Genomic DNA, 3,863 nt, shown 5'->3' on the forward strand with positions numbered 1-3,863 from the left:
GATCACAAGACTGTAGATTTTGCAGAGTTTCTCCATTTGTTGGCAAAAAAGAGGGATTGTTTCTTCTTAAACAATAAACTTTGATAGTGTTGAAGGTCATTTCCTCAACTCACAGGCAAGTCAGAGGGACCAAAGAAAAATCCATATTCCACAAGTGTTCCCATTTTAGCCAAACAGGATCTCCTTTCTGAAGCCCAGGATTCTTTTTGAAGATTCAGAAGCTGTTACTATTTGGGAGAAAGTTATTGAATAATTCCTGCCTGTTATGAAACTCAATATCCTCCAGATGGTTCTTTTATATACTCTTTTAAAACAGGTTTTAAAATATCCTGTATTGTGATTGACTCAACAAGTCACAGCTGCTGTATACAATTTTCAAATGACTTTCATTTGGCATCTCTTTTGAGATTAAAGAAATGAAATGACAATAAAAATTTGACTTTTAGATTCCGAATCTGTAGTGGTGTTCTGCTGATCAGACTAGAAAAACTGAAGAAAAAGAAACAATAATATTTCCTGTATTGGTTACTAGCTGCTCTGGCTTTAACTCAAGATGTGGGGCTAAATCCAATATCAGAGTGATGATCACAAGTAAACTTCCTTTCTCTCCTTTCTCACTCACTGTGCTGCCTCCTCCACCAAAAAAAAATGGATATCTGAACCCCCAAAATCAGGTTTGGGAGGTCACAGTACTATATTGGCAGGTTTCCCCAACCCCAACCATTGGAGCCCACCTTTCAATCAGAGAAGCCGATAGCTGGATTTTGCCTCAGGTGATTAGTTACAAAGCTCTGTAAAGCTGGGCCCTGTATATTTGAGAGATGCTTCCCACATGAATATCCCAGAAGGCCTTCTCCATGGATAGTTTGCCATGCATTTTTTTCCCTTAAAGCCGGCATTTAAGTGTGGATAGTCTATGTTGATGCCTTTGAATTGTGGTGCTGGAGGAGGCTCTTGAGAGTCCCCTGGACTGCAAGGAGAACAAACCTATCAATTCTAAAGGAAATCAACCCTGAGTGCTCACTGGAAGGACAGATCCTGAAGCTGAGGCTCCAATACTTTGGCCATCTCATGAGAAGAGAGGACTCCCTGGAAAAGACCTTAATGTTGGGAAAGTGTGAAGGCAAGAGAAGAAGGGGACGACAGAGGGTGAGATGGTTGGACAGTGTCACCGAAGCAACCAACATGAATCTGACCCAACTCCAGGAGGCAGTGGAAGATAGGAGGGCCTGGCGTGCTCTGGTCCATGGGGTCACGAAGAGTCGGACACGACTAAACGACTAAACGAACGAAGTCTATGTTTAAGTGCATACATTTTTATAGGCTTATTTGTTTAAAATGTTTACATACAAGCCAACTGGCATTATCTGAAATTCAGTGGTGAGTCACAATTAGAGATAAGTGCGAACTGCAGTTTGGTGCTTCAGTGGATCAGGCCCACAGGTGTTGTGCAGGCACCCTGGATTCTCCACCCTGCCTCCTCCTGTGGGCACCCACCCAGAGGCAGTGGCCTGGGCTTCCCTGCGCCACCTCTTCCTTTGAGTGGGTGCTTGCAGGGGGGAGTGGGGCAGGGAATTAGAGGCACCCATATAACTCCTGTGGGCCCAATTTGCCCAACTGTGCTCAAGTGTGGTTCATGCCCATCTCCAGTAAAAACTAAAATCACAAGTGAACCAATGGGACTTATGGAGAAGCTGATTTGCCAAATCACCACCGATTCAATAGGCCTACTCTAGTTGTGACTATTAGATTTCAGAGAATGTCTTCAGGGCTGTTAATAAATATAAAACACTGGCTGAAAAGCTATCGGTGTAATTCACACCAGGTGAAGCTGATGACATCATTAGCAGTGTTGACTTTTTGAAATTAAGCATTTCAATTTCTGTCATAAAGCGAATGTGACGGAATGCCCACATCACTCCTGTCACTCATAGCTGAAGCTCAAGTGCAGGAGCCAATGAGAGGACAGGAGGGGCGGAGTCAGTTGGCAGTTAGAATTGGAGTTAGGAGGAGAGAGAAGGTGAAAGAGGTAATGAGAGTGTGGAGGAGAGAAATTGAATAGTAAAGATAGATAGTCAGAGAACTAGAGAGAACTGATATTATTAATGTTGGTTAAAGTGAATAAATCAATGAAACAAATGAAGAATTGAACATGTAACCAAATATAAGAAGTTTTAATGAGTGATTCTATAAAATGATTAAAAAGAACATTCGTGATTCAAATTCAATCTAAATAAACAAGTCATGTTGGCAGCAAGTGTCTGATTTAAGTATTGTGTAAGTGTGGATAGGGGATATCCACTGGTGGCAGCGAATGAAAGAGAAAACGTCACCAGAGTGAACCTTGGTTTGGGGAAAACAAAGTGGGAATGCTGGGTGGAACGTCACAGCAAACTCTGCCCACACATCTATTCTGGCAGCACAATAACAGGACCTAACAATGTCACACATCACATCAAAGGCATCTTCACTTTTTCCTCAGCTAATGTGATATTAGCCAACAATGCCCTTCTGCATTCTACATAGGAGAAACAGGACAGTCTCTATGGAAATGGGTCAACTGTCACAAATCTGACATCAGAAACCACAATGGTCTTCAGCCATTTCAATCTACCAGGACACTCTGTAGAAGATCTGAAAGTCACTATTTTAGAACAGAATCATTACAAAACAAGAAGACAGAGGGAAACAGCTGAGATAAAATTTATATGCATGATGGACACCCGTATAAATGGACTGAATATAGGCCTAGACTTGTTAAGTCATTACTAAATGTAATAATTATGCTGTTATCTACTGTTGCTGTTATTTTTCTCACAACTACCAGGTCCATCTTGCATCACAAGGCTCAAAGGTAAAAACTGTCAGCATTACCTTCATTAACACATGTGTTCCCTCTGCTGTCTTCTTTTACTTTTATATATGCCTCTTCTCTCTCCTTTCCCCTTGAGTTTTTAACAGTCTTTACCCCCCATCCCTTCTCTCTCCTCCTTTTTATTCATGCCTGGTACCTGTTTTCTTCTCCTTCAGGAATGTTTACAGTGGAACCTAACAACAAACATAGGCATAAATTACTGCATGTGAGATGTAACTACAATTTAAGACTCTTACAGCTAATGAATATTTAGAATGTTTTATTTGTGAAATTGGTATTTCACCCAGTATTTCATTTTTCCCATATGTCTGATGAAGTGGACTTGTCCACAGAAGCTCACATTAAAATATAATGGTCTCTAATGTGCCACATATTTTTGTCTTGTTTTGTTTCATTTCTTTGGATTTTGCCTCCTGTGTAATTATTGGGAAGCTGGAGGAGCTGTGGAACAGACAGGGAAAATCTTTAATTATCAAAAATTGACAAAAGTCGTACCTGCAGCAATGATTTTTTAAATATATAAATAAAGACTTCCACCTTCATCATGCATTTCCCATGGTTTCTGAACAATGAGAGAGATTACACAGGAGACTCAGAAGGTTCAGGACAGAAGTCAGAAATATATAATTTCGAAAAAAAAATCACCTTTACACAATATAAGCTGCCCCAACCAGTGAAGAAAGCCAATGAATAGTTCTAATTTTTTCAGTGAAAAACAAGTCAATCTGCTGAAATGGTTTAAAGATGTTAAAATATTAATGCATTAAAATATAAAAAAGTTAAGAAATAGAATTTAAACAATAAAACCAAACATAATAATCAAGGTTTCATTGTTTTCTAATAGAAAAGAAAGGTCTATAATTCTGGTACCAATGAAGTGGCCAAGTTTATCCCTCTTTGGAGGATATTCCACTGATAGGAGCCACTACTGTGGAAGGTCCTTCTCTGCCAGCTGCCCATTGCACCACAGTGGCAGTAAAACCATGAG

Source organism: Pogona vitticeps, chromosome 6 (genome assembly GCF_051106095.1).
Source record: "Pogona vitticeps strain Pit_001003342236 chromosome 6, PviZW2.1, whole genome shotgun sequence".
In the NCBI taxonomy this organism is placed as follows: Eukaryota; Metazoa; Chordata; class Lepidosauria; order Squamata; family Agamidae; genus Pogona; species Pogona vitticeps.